Source organism: Cryptomeria japonica, unplaced genomic scaffold (assembly GCF_030272615.1).
Source record: "Cryptomeria japonica unplaced genomic scaffold, Sugi_1.0 HiC_scaffold_73, whole genome shotgun sequence".
Taxonomy (NCBI): domain Eukaryota; kingdom Viridiplantae; phylum Streptophyta; class Pinopsida; order Cupressales; family Cupressaceae; genus Cryptomeria; species Cryptomeria japonica.
Genome location: NW_026728895.1, coordinates 485,001 through 500,000, shown reverse-complemented (window position 1 = coordinate 500,000; position 15,000 = coordinate 485,001). Strand labels below are relative to the sequence as shown.

General features: G+C 59.0%; 1 non-coding gene across 1 annotated transcript; it reads right to left on the bottom strand.

The window, feature by feature from the left end:
* Positions 1-2,160: 2,160 nt before the first annotated feature.
* Positions 2,161-2,279, bottom strand: LOC131863922 (5S ribosomal RNA). Its single transcript, XR_009362815.1, has one exon. It is a non-coding gene; the product is annotated as a 5S ribosomal RNA (ribosomal RNA).
* Between the last annotated feature and the right edge of the window lie 12,721 nt (positions 2,280-15,000).

The window sequence follows — 15,000 nt, the reverse complement described above, 5'->3', positions numbered from 1 at the left end:
CGTTCCGTTTTTTTCACTATCTTTCAGAACGGAAATTTTAAAATCTCGTTTTTTTTTGCCTTTTCTGGAAATTAGTGAAGGCAGCGCATCAAAGGTGCGCAACGCTGGTGCGAACCTGGGAGCGCTCCGATGTGTGCTCCAAGGTGCGGCGTGCACGAAGTCGGACCCCGGTTTGCCCCGGGTGCGCACCTCGCGTGCACCTTGGTGCGCACACCTTGGCTGGGTTGCGCGCCCTGGTGGGCACCATGGTGCGCACCAAGGAGCGCTCCGAAGTGTGCTCCAAGGTGCGGCGTGCACGAAGTCGGAGCCCGGTTTGCCCCGGGTGCGCACCTCGCGTGCACCTTCGCCGCGGTGGGCACCATGGCGTGCACGAAGTCGGAGCCCGGTTTGCCCCGGGTGCGCACCTCGCGTGCACCTTCGCCGGGGTGGGCACCTTGGTGTGCAGACCTTGGCTGGGTTGCGCGCCCTGGTGGGCACCATGGTGCGCACCAAGGAGCGCTCCGAAGTGTGCTCCAAGGTGCGGCGTGCACGAAGTCGGAGCCCGGTTTGCCCCGGGTGCGCACCTCGCGTGCACCTTCGGCGGGGTTGCGCGCCCTGGTGGGCACCATGGTGCGCACCAAGGAGCGCTCCGAAGTGTGCTCCAAGGTGCGGCGTGCACGAAGTCGGAGCCCGGTTTGCCCCGGGTGCGCACCTCGCGTGCACCTTCGCCGCGGTGGGCACCATGGCGTGCACGAAGTCGGAGCCCGGTTTGCCCCGGGTGCGCACCTCGCGTGCACCTTCGCCGGGGTGGGCACCTCGGCTGGGTTGCGCGCCCTGGTGCGCACCAAGGAGCGCTCCGAAGTGTGCTCCAAGGTGCGGCGTGCACGAAGTCGGAGCCCGGTTTGCCCCGGGTGCGCACCTCGCGTGCACCTTCGCCAGGGTGGGCACCTCGGTGCGCACACCTTCTCAATGTTTTCTTGCCTTTTCTGGAAATTGGTGAAGGCAGCGCATCAAAGGTGCGCACCTCGGTGTGCTCCGAGGTGCGAACCCGAGAGCGCTCCGAGGTGCCCACGAAGTCGAAAGTCGGGTTAATTGCATTGTTTTCCCCGGGTGCGCTCCGAGGTGCGCAACATCGGCGCGCACCAAGGAGGGCTCCGAAGTGTGCTCCAAGGTGCGCACGATGGCGTGCACCTCTGGTGCGCACGATTCGGAGCTCGGTTTGACCGGGGTGCGCACACCTTGGCTGGGTTGCGCACCTTTTGTGCGCTCCAAGGTGCGCACGAAGTCGGAGCTCGGTTTGCCCCGGGTGCGCACCTTCGCCAGGGTGCGCACCTTGATGCGCACGCCTTGGCTGGGCTGCGCACCTTGGTGGGCGCCATGGTGCGCACCTTTCGTGCGCTCCAAGGTGCGCACGAAGTCGGAGCTCGGTTTGCCCCGGGTGCGCACCTTGGTGGGCGCCATGGTGCACTCCGAGGTGCCCAAGATTGGTGCGCACCAAGGAGCGCTCCGAAGTGCGCTCCAAGGTGCGCGCGAAGTCGAAAGTTGGGTTAATTGTCCGGTTTGCCTCGGGTGCGCACCTTGCGTGCACCTTCGCCAGGGTGGGCGCCTTGGTGCGCACACCTTGGCTGGGCTGCGCACACCTTGGCACCCGCGTTTCCTTCATTTTAAATTTTTTTTTTTTACAATCTCTCAAGTGGGAAATTCTATAATCTCAACTTTTTTTGCCTTTTCAGGAAACTTTTGAATGGAGCGCATCATTGGTGCGCTCCGAAGTGTGCTCCAAAGCTCTCTCCAGCTGCGTGCACCTGCCCCGGCCGCGCACCCGGCCCCGCCCAGCTTCGCTCACCTGTCCCGGGCGTCTGGTGCGGAACCTTAGAGTAAGAAACATCACCGTGCACCTTGGCCAACGTGCGCGACTCGACCGAGCGCGCACTGGCCGAGGTGCACACCGATTTCACCTGGGTGCGCGCGCAGCACCTCGGGCGCACCGGGGTGCGCGCACAACGCCCGGGTTGCACCGTGGCCTGTGTGCTCGGGGCGCCTCGGGTGCGCGCTCGGTGTCGCCCCCGCGCGCGCGGTAGTGCGGGCAGCGCACCCCGGCCCGGCCCGGCCCCGACGAGAACGCAAACGGGCAAAAGGTTTATTCAAATAGCATTGCGACGCCCGGCGAAAAACTAAAAAAGGGTGCAACACCGGGACTTCCCGGGAGGTCACCCATCCCAGTACTACTCCGGCCCAAGCGCGCTTAACTGCGGAGTTCTGATGGGATCCGGTGCACTAACGCTGGTATGATCGCACCCGTTATGAGCTTGTCGCAGTGTGTACTTAGCAAACCGCGACCCACGTGCGAATCCACCCCGGCCACCCACCCCCGTCGAGGTGCACACCCTCCCTCGCGAAGTGCGCCCCGTTCGCCAAGTGTGAGCCCTGCCCGGGTGCGCGCACCTTGCTAGGGCGTCGGGTGTGCACCCGGCCCGGCCTACGTGCGTGCACCTGGAGGGGGCGTCGTGTGCGTGCAGTGTCCCGTCTGCAACGCGGTGCCCACACACCACCTCGGGCGCAACGACCTGCGCTCACATGTGGGCCGAGTGCACCTTGGTGCATGTTCGGGGCGCCTCGGGTGCACGCTCGATCTTGCCCCGGTGCACCAAGGCGCTCGGTTTGCCCCGGGTGCGCACTTGGTGCAAGGTGGGCACCCAAAATAGGGATCAAGCACCAAAACACAAGTTTCGGGATGCAAAATGGGACCCAAGGACCACAAATGCGTTCCAAGACCCATGATGGGTCCACGAGAACAAAAATGTGTTCCGAGACTTAATAAACAAATATTGGGTTTTAGGAGAAGAAACATGCTCTGATGCCCAAAACGAGAATCGACCCCGAAAAGGCCACAGGCCAAAAGTGGGATGCGAGACAAAAAAAAATGGGACCCGAGGACCAAAATTGGGTTCCCAGGTCGAAGACAGGGCAACCGGACAAGAAACGACCTCTAAGGCTCGAAATGAGTCCCGACGACTAAAACTTGACAAGAAGCACCCATCAGGCACCCAACTCGACACCCATGGGATGCCGACCCACCCGGGCTTCCACCTAGCACACCTTGGCACCCACCCACCCTCGCACCCAACCTCGCACCCAACTTAGCACCTTTGAACCCACATTGGCACTCACCCTGACCCTGGCACCTTGGAACCCACATTGGCACTCACCTTGACCCTGGCACCCACCTTTGCACTCACCTTGGGACCCACCCTGGCTCCCACCTCGGCACCCACCCAGACACCCACCTTGGTTCCTTGGCACCCACCTTGGATCCTTGGCACCCACCCCGACACCCACCTTGGCACGCAACTTGGCTACTTGCCACCCACCTTGGCTCCTTGACGCCCACCCCGACAACCACCCCGTGACCTACCCTGGCTAGGGTTGGTGCACACCCACCCTGGTGCCCACCTTGGCACCCACCCTATGACCCACCTTGGCACGCACCTTAGTACCCACCCCGTTACCCACCCTAGGACCCACCCCGTGACCCACCTTGGCCAGGGTGGGTGCACCCACCCTGGTGCCCACCTTGGCACCCACCCATCCTAGCACCCAGCCTGTGACCGGGCTTGGAACCCAACCTTGCACCCGCACCCGTCTTGGCCAGTGTGGGTGCGCACCCATCCTGGCACCCACGTTGTGACACACCCTTTAACCCACGCACCCTAGCACCCACGTTGGCACCCACCTTGGAACCCAACCTAGCAACTTGGCACCCACCCCGTGACCCACCTTGGCATCCACCATAGCAGTCGCCGACTTGGCACCCACCTCGGCACCCACCTTGACACTTGTGGACCCACCTTGCCACTCACCCTAGCATCGACCCATCCTAGCACCCACCCTGGCACCTTTGCACCCTAGCACTCACCCATCCTAGCACCTAACCTGTGACCCACCTTGACACTCACCCTCGCACCCACCTTGGAACCCAACCTAGCACCCACCCACCCTGACACCAACCCTAGCACCTACCCACCCTTGCACCCACCCTGTGACCCATCTTGGCACCCACCCATCCTACCACTCAACCTATCACCCACCTTCTCACCCACCTTGGCATCCACCTTAGCACCCACCCACACTGGCACCTTGGCACCCACCTCGGGCAAGGTGGGTGCACACCCACCCTGGCACCCAATTTAGAACCCACCGAGCATGTTACCCACCTTGGCACCCACATTGCAGCCCACCCTAGTACCCACCCTATGACCCACATTGGCATCCACACCCTAGCACCCAGGCACCTCGACACCCGCCTTGACACCCACCCTAGCACTGAACCTGTGACCCACCTTGGAACTCACCCTAGAACCCACCCACCCTGTGAACCACCTTGGCATCCACCTTAGCACCCACCCACCTTGGCACCCACTCTAGCACTCACCCATCCTAACACCCAACTTGTTACCCACCTTGGCACCCGCCCTCGCGTCCACCTTGAAACCCACCCTAGCACCCACCCACGCAGGAGCCCACCTTGGCACCCAACCTAACACCCACGCATCCTGGCACCCAACTTGTGACCCACCTTGGAACCCACCCTAGTACCCACCTTTGAACCCACTATATCACCAACCCACCTTGGCACCCACCCTATGACCCTCTTTGGAATCCACCCTAGCACGCACCCACCCTGGCACCCACCATGGAGCGCACCCTAGCACCCACCCACCTCGGCACGCACCTCAACACCCACCTTGGTGTGCGCACTGCGCCAACCTCTCAAAGACCCTATGTGGTGCGCTCCAAAGTGTACACCTTTGGTGCGCTCCAAGGTGCGCACCTTTGGTGCACACCGAGGTGCACACCAAAGTGTGCACCGAGGTGAGCACCAAAGTGCACTCCAGGGTGCACACCAAGGCGTGCACCTTTGGTGCGGTCAATGCAAACGAATTCGGAAGTTGGGGTCGATGTCCTAATCGCTGCTGCAGACTACACGTATGAGAATCGGACAAATAGCTTTATATAGGGGAGGTGTTGCGTTTGATGGGTCGACTCCCCTGGTTGTGTGCACTGCACCAACTTCAAAGACCCTGTCTTGTTTAAGAAGTCAAAAGTTGGGGTGGATGTCCTAATCATTGCTGCAGTCTACGCATGTATGAGAATCAGACAAATAGCTTATATAGGGGAGGTGTTGCATTCGGTGGGTTGACTCCCCTGGTTGTGCGCACTGCGCCAACCTCAAAGACCCCGCATAGCAGAAGAAGTCGGAAGTCGGATTTTGGTGAGCACCAAGGCGTGCACCTTTGGTGCGGTCAACGCAGACGAATTCAGAAGTTGGGGTGGATGTCCTAATCGTTGTTGCAGGCTACACATGTATGAGAATCAGACAAATAGCTTATATAGGGGAGGTGTTGGGTTTGATGGGTCAACTCCCTTGGTTGTGCGCATTACGCCAACCTCAAAGACCTTGTTTTCGTTAAGAAGTCAAAAGTTGGGGTCAATGTCCTAATGGCTCCTGCAGGCTACACATGTATGAGAATCGGACAAATAGCTTATATAGGGGAGGTGTTGGGTTTGATGGGTCGACTCCCCTGGTTGTGCGCATTACGTCAACCTCAAAGACCTTGTTTTCGTTAAGAAGTCAAAAGTTGGGGTCGATGTCCTAATTGCTCCTGTAGACTACACATGTATGAGAATCAGACAAATAGCTTATATAGGGGAGGTGTTGGGTTTGATGGGTTGACTCCCCTAGTTGTTCGCATTACACCAACCTCAAAGACCTTGTTTTCGTTTAGAAGCCGAAAGTTGGGGTCGATGTCCTAATTGCTCCTGCAGGCTACGCATGTATGAGAATCAGACAAATAGCTTATATAGGGGAGGTGTTGGGTTTGATGGGTCGACTCCCCTGGTTGTGCGCATTGCGCCAACCTCAAAGACCCTGCATTGCGGATGAAGTCGAAAGTCAGAGTTTGGTGTGCTACAAGGTGTGGTCGAAGGTGCTCACCTAGGTGTGCACCTTTGGAGCACAGGAAAAGTGCCCTCCAAAAGTGCGCACCTTTGGAGTGCACAAAAGTGCCCTCCAAAAGTGCGCACCTTTGGAGCGCAGAAAAGTGCCCTCCAAAAAGTGCCCTCCAAAAGTGCGCACCTTTGGAGCGCAGAAAAGTGCCCTCCAAAAGTGCGCACCTTTGGAGCGCAGAAAAGTGCCCTCCAAAAAGTGCCCTCCAAAAGTGCGCACCTTTGGAGCGCAGAAAAGTGCCCTCCAAAAGTGCGCACCTTTGGAGCGCAGAAAAGTGCCCTCCAAAAAGTGCCCTCCAAAAGTGCGCACCTTTGGAGCGCAGAAAAGTGCCCTCCAAAAAGTGCCCTCCAAAAGTGCGCACCTTTGGAGCGCAGAAAAGTGCCCTCCAAAAAGTGCCCTCCAAAAGTGCGCACCTTTGGAGCGCAGAAAAGTGCCCTCCAAAAAGTGCCCTCCAAAAGTGCGCACCTTTGGAGCGCAGAAAAGTGCCCTCCAAAAAGTGCCCTCCAAAAGTGCGCACCTTTGGAGCGCAGAAAAGTGCCCTCCAAAAGTGCGCACCTTTGGAGCGCACAAAAGTGCCCTCCAAAAGTGCGCACTTTTGGTGCGCACCAAGGCGCTGGTTCGGTCGTTGCAGGCGAGTTCGGAAGTTGGGGTCGATGTCCTGAGCGGAGGTGCAAACTACACAGGTGTCGGAATCGGACAAATAGCTTATATAGGGGAGGTGTATGCTTCGATGGGTCGACTCCCCAGGTTGAGCGCACCGCGCCAACCTCAAAGACCCTACGGTATGGATGAAGTCGGAAGTTGGGTCCGATGACCAATTCGATTAGTAGGTATGCTCATGAGGTCGGAATTTGGGTCCGATGACCTGCCATGTGCAGGAAGGCGAATGTTGACACTGTGCGTTGCAAGGTGCACACCAAGGCGCTGGTGCGGTCTTTTTAGTCGAGTTCGGAAGTTGGGGTCGATGTCCTGATCGGAGGTGCAAGCTACACAGGTGTGGGAATCGGACAAATAGCTTATATAGGGGAGGTGTATGCTTCGTTGGGTCGACTCCCCGGGTTGAGCGCACCGCGCCAACCTCAAAGACCCTACGGTATGGATGAAGTCGGAAGTTGGGTCCGATGACCGATTCGATATGTAGGCATACTCGCGAGGTCGGAATTTGGGTCCGATGACCTGCCACGTGCAGGAAGGCGAATGTTGGCACTGTGCGTTGCAAGGTGCGCACCAAGGCGCTGGTTCGGTCGTTGGAGGCGAGTTCGGAAGTTGGGGTCGATGTCTTGATCGGAGGTGCAAACTACACAGGTGTGGGAATCGGACAAATAGCTTATATAGGGGAGGTGTATGCTTCGTTGGGTCGACTCCCCGGGTTGAGCGCACCGCGCCAACCTCAAAGACCCTACGGTATGGATGAAGTCGGAAGTTGGGTCCGATGACCGATTCGATATGTAGGCATACTCGCGAGGTCGGAATTTGGGTCCGATGACCTGCCATGTGCAGGAAGGCGAATGTTGGGACTGTGCGTCGCAAGGTGCGCACCAAGGCGCTGGTGCCGTCGTTGCAGTCGAGTTCGGAAGTTGGGGTCGATGTCCTGGTCAGAGGTGCAAACTACACAGGTGTGGGAATCGGACAAATAGCTTATATAGGGGAGGTGTATGCTTCGATGGGTCGACTCCCTGGGTTGAGCGCACCGCGCCAACCTCAAAGACCCTACAGTATGGATGAAGTCGGAAGTTGGGTCCGATGACCGATTCGATACGTAGGCATATTGGCGAGGTCTGAATTTGTGTCCGATGACCTGCCATGCGCAGGAAGGCGGAATTTGGGTCCGATGACCGAGTTGATGGCGTGCCATGCGCAGAAAGGCGGAATTTGGGTCCGATGACCGAGTTGATGTTGATGGCCCGCCATGCACAGGAAGGCGGAATTTGGGTCCGATGACCGATTTGAAGGCGTGCCATACGCAAAAAGGCGGAGTTTGGGTCCGATGACCGAGTTGATATTGATGGCCCGCCATGCGCAGGAAGGCGGAATTTGGGTCCGATGACCTGACATACGCATGGAGTCCGACTCGGGGGCCGATGTTCGATTCGATGACTTGCATTGTGGGTAAAGTCGGAAGTTGTGGTCTTTGACCCGATTCGATGACCAGACTTCGGCTGCTTGAGAATCGGACAAATAACTTATATAGGGGAGGTAGTGTTCTCGAGCATCCTCCCCCCGTGCCCGTTTATGTCGATTGATGCTGGTGCTCGACTGGTTGGAGCGCTCGGATGCAAAAATCTTGCACCAGGATTTATCGATTGTGATGGACACGGCAAGTCTCCTGATTGCTATGCAGGAGCTCATCGTGAATCTCTATGCGGCCTTGGTATGGACTCGACCTGCGGAATGGTTCGGCAATGGTAGTCGCTCCAACACGTCCTTGCAATGGCCACAGAGGTGATTCGACTAGAGCTCCAGTCTAGCTTTTGGGTTGCTTGGCGGACTGGTATAGCCGCGATCGAGTTCCGGCCATGAACGTTTTAGATAGCTCTTGGGCTTTCTGGGACGGAAGTCGGAAGTTTGGGCTGTTGTCCGATTTGATGACCATTCTTCGGATGTGTGAGAATCGGACAAATAACTTATATAGGGGACTGTGTTGTCTCACGCAGCCCCCTCCGTGCCCCTCTATCTCGACCGATGTTGGTGCTTGAAAGGGTTGGGATCGCTCGGATTTATAAACGTGCACCACCATTTGTCGAGTGTGAGGGACGCGGCAGGTCTCCTAAATGCTATGCGGGCGCTCTCTGAGAATCTCTATCCGGCCTCGACACAGACTAGTCTTGCTGAATGGTTTGGCACTGGTAGTCGATCCAACACGTCGTTGTTGTGGCCGCCTAGGCGATTCGATTCGAGCCCCCGTCTAGCTTTTGGGTTGCTTGGCGGATTTTGCCCTATCCGCAAGTGAGCTCGGTCCCTAAACGTTCGAGAAACCCGATTGCTATGCGCCGACTCTCTTTCTTGCGAGCCTCCATCTAGCTTTTGGGTCTCTACGGAACGGAAGTCGGAATCTGGGACCGTTGTTTGATTCGACGAGGCAGACTACGGTTGTGCGAGAATCGGACAAATAACTTATATAGGGGAGGTGTTGACTGGAGCATTCTCCCCCGTGCCCCTCTAACTCGACCAATGCTGGCGCTCGAACGGTGGTAGCGCTCGGATTTTCATTGAGCGCCAGCATTGGTCGATTTAGAGGGGCATGCGAGATTCCCGAATGCTATGCGAGGGCTCTAACGGAAATGTCTATTGGTTTCGGTATGGATGCAATTGCGAGTGGTTCGGCAAAGGTAGTCGTTCCGATGCGTCCATGTCGTGGCCAAATCGATAATTCGATTTGAGCCCTCGTATAGCATTTGGGTCTCTCGATGTGATTCCGCATTCCAGTCCCTTTGGGCACTGCTTGAGCCGCATCCCAGGGGGTTCCCTTCCCAATAATCTGCCTCGCAACCCGATTGCTATGCGGTGAGGCTCCTCGGCCGCCTCGGAACTATCTGTGTATCAGACGCATCGCGGGATAAGGGGTTGGCAACGGTAGTCGCCCCAAGCGCGTCCGATGCTTGGACCATTCCGAGGCGGCCCTGAAGCCTCTTCCGTCTAGCCGTTGGGTCCTTCTCGCCGCATCCCTCGCCTCGCACCCCGATTGCTATGCGGTGAGGCTCCTCGGCCGCCTCGGAACTATCTGTGTATCGGACGCGTCGCGGGATAAGGGGTTGTCACTGGTAGTCGCCCCAAGCGCGTCCGATGCTTGGACCATTCCGAGGCGGCCCTGAAGCCTCTTCCGTCTAGCCGTTGGGTCCTTCTCGCCGCATCCCTCGCCTCGCACCCCGATTGCTATGCGGTGAGGCTCCTCGGCCGCCTCGGAACTATCTGTGTATCGGACGCGTCGCGGGATAAGGGGTTGTCATTGGTAGTCGCCCCAAGCGCGTCCGATGCTTGGACCATTCCGAGGCGGCCCTGAAGCCTCTTCCGTCTAGCCGTTGGGTCCTTCTCGCCGCATCCCTCGCCTCGCACCCCGATTGCTATGCGGTGAGGCTCCTCGGCCGCCTTGGAACTATCTGTGTATCGGACGCGTCGCGGGATAAGGGGTTGTCACTGGTAGTCGCCCCAAGCGCGTCCGATGCTTAGACCATTCCGAGGCGGACCCGAAGCCTCTTCCGTCTAGCCGTTGGGTCCTTCTCGCCGCATCCTTCGCCTCGCACCCCGATTGCTATGCGGTGAGGCTCCTCGGCCGCCTCGGAACTATCTGTGTATCGGACGCGTCGCGGGATAAGGGGTTGTCACTGGTAGTCGCCCCAAGCGCGTCCGATGCTTGGACCATTCCGAGGCGGACCCGAAGCCTCTTCCGTCTAGCCGTTGGGTCCTTCTCGCCGCATCCCTCGCCTCGCACCCCGATTGCTATGCGGTGAGGCTCCTCGGCCGCCTTGGAACTATCTGTGTATCGGACGCGTCGCGGGATAAGGGGTTGTCACTGGTAGTCGCCCCAAGCGCGTCCGATGCTTGGACCATTCCGAGGCGGACCCGAAGCCTCTTCCGTCTAGCCGTTGGGTCCTTCTCGCCGCATCCCTCGCCTCGCACCCCGATTGCTATGCGGTGAGGCTCCTCGGCCGCCTTGGAACTATCTGTGTATCGGACGCGTCGCGGGATAAGGGGTTGTCACTGGTAGTCGCCCCAAGCGCGTCCGATGCTTGGACCATTCCGAGGCGGACCCGAAGCCTCTTCCGTCTAGCCGTTGGGTCCTTCTCGCCGCATCCCTCGCCTCGCACCCCGATTGCTATGCGGTGAGGCTCCTCGGCCGCCTTGGAACTATCTGTGTATCGGACGCGTCGCGGGATAAGGGGTTGTCACTGGTAGTCGCCCCAAGCGCGTCCGATGCTTGGACCATTCCGAGGCGGCCCCGAAGCCTCTTCCGTGTAGCCGTTGGGTCCTTCTCGCCGCATCCCTCGCCTCGCACCCCGATTGCTATGCGGTGAGGCTCCTCGGCCGCCTTGGAACTATCTGTGTATCGGACGCGTCGCGGGATAAGGGGTTGTCACTGGTAGTCGCCCCAAGCGCGTCCGATGCTTGGACCATTCCGAGGCGGCCCCGAAGCCTCTTCCGTGTAGCCGTTGGGTCCTTCTCGCCGCATCCCTCGCCTCGCACCCCGATTGCTATGCGGTGAGGCTCCTCGGCCGCCTTGGAACTATCTGTGTATCGGACGCGTCGCGGGATAAGGGGTTGTCACTGGTAGTCGCCCCAAGCGCGTCCGATGCTTGGACCATTCCGAGGCGGACCTGAAGCCTCTTCCCTCTAGCCGTTGGGGCTTTCTCGCCGCATCCCTCGCCTCGCACCCCGATTGCTATGCTGTGAGGCTCCTCGGCCGCCTTGGAACTATCTGTGTATCGGACGCATCGCGGGATAAGGGGTTGGCAGTGGTAGTCGCCCCAAGCGCATCCGATGCTTGGACCATTCCGAGGCGGCCCTGCAGCCTCTTCCGTCTAGCCGTTGGGGCCATCTCGCCGCATCCCCCACCTCGCACCACGATTGCTATGCGGTGAGGCTCCTTGGCCGCCTCGGAACTATCTGTGTATCGGACGCATCGCGGGATAAGGGGTTGTCACTGGTAGTCGCCCCAAGCGCGTCCGATGCTTGGACTATTCCGAGGCGGCCCTGCAGCCTCTTCCGTCTAGCCGTTGGGGCCATCTCGCTGCATCCCCCACCTCCTCGGCCGCCTCGGAACTATCTGTGTATCGGACGCATCGCGGGATAAGGGGTTGGCAGTGGTAGTCGCCCCAAGCGCGTCCGATGCTTGGACTATTCCGAGGCAGCCCTGCAGCCTCTTCCGTCTAGCCTTTGGGGCCATCTCGCCGCATCCCTCGCCTCGCACCCCGATTGCTATGCGGTGAGGCTCCTCGGCCGCCTGGGAACTATCTTCGTATCGGACGCATCGCGGGATAAGGGGTTGTCACTGGTAGTCGCCCCAAGCGCGTCCGATGCTTGGACTATTCCGAGGCGGCCCTGTGGCCTCTTCCGTCTAGCCGTTGGGGCCATCTCGCCGCATCCCCCACCTCGCACCCCGATTGCTATGCGGTGAGGCTCTTCGGCCGCCTTGGAACTATCTTCGTATCGGACGCATTGCGGGATAAGGGGTTGTCACTGGTAGTGGCCCCAAGCGCGTCCGATGCTTGGACTATTCCGAGGCGGCCCTGCAGCCTCTTCCGTCTAGCCGTTGGGGCCATCTCGCCGCATCCCCCACCTCGCACCCCGATTGCTATGCGGTGAGGCTCCTCGGCCGCCTTGGAACTATCTTCGTATCGGACGCATCGCGGGATAAGGGGTTGTCACTGGTAGTCGCCCCAAGCGCGTCCGATGCTTGGACTATTCCGACGCGGCCCTGTGGCCTCTTCCGTCTAGCCGTTGGGGCCATCTCGCCGCATCCCCCACCTCGCACCCCGATTGCTATGCGGTGAGGCTCCTCGGCCGCCTTGGAACCATCTTCGTATCGGACGCATCGCGGGATAGGGGGCTGTCACTGGTAGTCGCCCCAAGCGTGTCCGATGCTTGGACCATTCCTAGGCGGCCCTGAAGCCTCTTCCGTCTAGCCGTTGGGGCCTTCCCGCCCCATCCCTCGCCTCGCACCCCCGATTGCTATGCGGTGAGGCTCCTCGGCCGCCTTGGAACCATCTGTGTATCGGACGCATCGCGGGATAAGGGGTTGGCACTGGCAGTCGCCCCAAGCGCGTCCGATGCTTGGACCATTCCGAGGTGGCCCTGAAGCCTCTTCCGTCTAGCCGTTGGGGCCTTCCCGCCCCATCCCTCGCCTCGCACCCCGATTGATATGCGGTGAGGCTCCTCGGCCGCCTTGGAACTATCTGTGTATCGGACGCATCGCGGGATAAGGGGTTGGCACTGGTAGTCGTCCCAATCGCATCCGATGCTTGGACCATTCCGAGGCGGCCCTGCAGCCTCTTCCGTTTAGCCGTCGGGGCCTTCCCGCCGCATCCCTCGCCTCGCATCCCGATTCCTATGCGGTGAGTCTTCTCGGCCGCCGCGGAACTATACCTGTTATTGCTACTGCATCCTTCGGCTGGTAACCTCCTCTGCCGCCTTGGAACGTTCTCTTTGTCGGACGCGTCGCGGGATAAGGGGTTGGCACTGGTAGTCGCCCCAAGCGCGCCCGATGCATAGACCGCTCCGAGTCGACCTTGCTTTCAGCCTCTCACATGCATAGACCTCTCTGAGTCGACCCTGCAGCCTCTCACGTTTAGCCTTTGGAATCTCGCCTCACAACATGATTGCTATCCTTGATGCATCCCTTGCCTCGAGCCCTGATTGCTTTCTTGGCTGCATCCCTCCTCTCCTCACAGCCCGGTTGTCATCACTGCTTCATCCGTCGCTTCATGCATTCTGGCTGCTGGGCCCTTCCCACCGCACACCTCGATTGCTATCTCTTCTGCATCACACACCCCGATTGCTATCTCTGCTACATCCCTCGGCTCTCACTTCTGCATCCTTCGCCTCACACCTCGATTGCTATCAATGCTGCATCCGTAACCTCACACCCCGATTGCTATGCGGGGAGGCTCCTTGGCCGCCTTGGAAATTTCTGTGTGTCGGACGCACCGCGGGATAAGGGGTTGGCACTGGTAGTCGCCCCAAGTGCGCCCGATTCTTAGACCGCTTCGAGGTGACCTCGTAGCCTCTTTCGTCCAGGCTTCCTGCCTTCAACGCCCTTTTTACACCTCGATTGCTATGCGCGGGCTCGTTGGCGTCTATCACCTCTCTGCGAAGAGTGGCACGATGATTGTTGGGGTAAATCGTAGCAGTCCGATCTCTGGCCTTGGGCCATTGTGAGGGCTGATCGATTTCCTGTGCGCATCTCGTGTTCGCCCAGTAACAGACTCGACGACTTGTAATCGGTCTTGTTCCCGATTGTTCCTGGAGGTAGTCTTCGGAACTCTTGGATTTGACCTGTCACTCGAACTGTCCTCTTCCGAGGATGCTTGTGTGTGTGTGCTTGTGCCATTTCCTTGGCGGTATTAACGAGATATTAAAGAGCGGAGTGAGCGCCTCGCCCAGCTATGTTTGGGGCTCTCACTCCCTTACCCGGTGTGCGACCGCTTTGCACGTAGGTTGCGGAGCATCGCGACTCTTTCGATGTTTGGCGGTTGTCTTCCGGTGATGCGTTGGTCCCGAAGTGCACGTTACTAGCATTTCTGCCATTGTTCTCGATCTTTGGCACGTTCCTTCGTTGCAATTGGATATATATCTCCGTTTATACGCGCAGGCTTCTCCCGCCTATTCAGCGCTGTCCCACTCTCAGCACTCTCGTGGTCTCCTTGGCTTCTCTCTCCCGTGAGCGAGCTCTCTTCTCGAGTCTTTTCCATGTCCCATGGAGGTTGCCTTGCGAAATTCGGGCACACAAACGTGACCGGATAAGAGCGGAATTGCCTATGAGGAGAAGCTCACCTTAGGGAGCAGCAATGCCGAGTGTTTCGACAGAGGGTAGAGGGGGCGTTGTTTGGGCGGTTGCACAAAAGAGTGCTACGTTTGCACTGAAGGTTGCTTCTTCGTCTCCGACGAACTCTTCGAGGCAAAAAAGCTTGTTTACGGGGTCGAGGTGGGACTGTTCGTGCGAGTTGCGCCACCAAAAGTGCGTAGGGGGCATATACCTGGGAAATGGATGTCTCTGAGTGGCCTTACTCGGTCGCGTGCACGGTGCATTCTCTAACGGCAGGACTGTCGCGAGCATGTGCGGTTCGGATGTTTTCGGGTAAAGGGTTCCGTACGGGATGTTCTTCCCAGGCTCCTGTGAACCGAGACTCTGCATCGTCATGCTCCGGCTCCCGTGGGTGCTTCATGCCTCGTCGAGCTGTTTGTCGTGGACGATTAAGGCCGAGGCCTTCCTTCGAGAGGGGAATTGTTCAGGCTGGTCGAGGCGGGATTGTTCGTGCGGGGTGCACCACCAAAAGTGCGTAGGGGGCATATGCCTGGGA